Genomic DNA, 268 nt, shown 5'->3' with positions numbered 1-268 from the left:
GTTTTAAAGAGATGTGAGGAGACAAATCTAGTCTTGAATTGGGAAAAGTGTCACTTCATGGTTGAAGAAGGGATAGTTCTTGGTCATAAGATTTCAGAGAAGGGTATTGAAGTTGACAAAGCAAAAATTGAAGTCATGGTTCAACTTCAACCACCAAAAACAGTCAAGGACATAAGAAGCTTTCTTGGTCATGCTGGATTTTATAGAAGGTTCATCAAGGATTTCTCAAAGATAGCTAGGCCATTGACAAGGTTGCTTTGCAAGGAGA

Source organism: Camelina sativa, chromosome 14 (assembly GCF_000633955.1).
Source record: "Camelina sativa cultivar DH55 chromosome 14, Cs, whole genome shotgun sequence".
Taxonomy (NCBI): domain Eukaryota; kingdom Viridiplantae; phylum Streptophyta; class Magnoliopsida; order Brassicales; family Brassicaceae; genus Camelina; species Camelina sativa.
The sequence above is the reverse complement of the archived record's forward strand: the minus strand, read 5'-3'. Positions refer to the sequence as shown.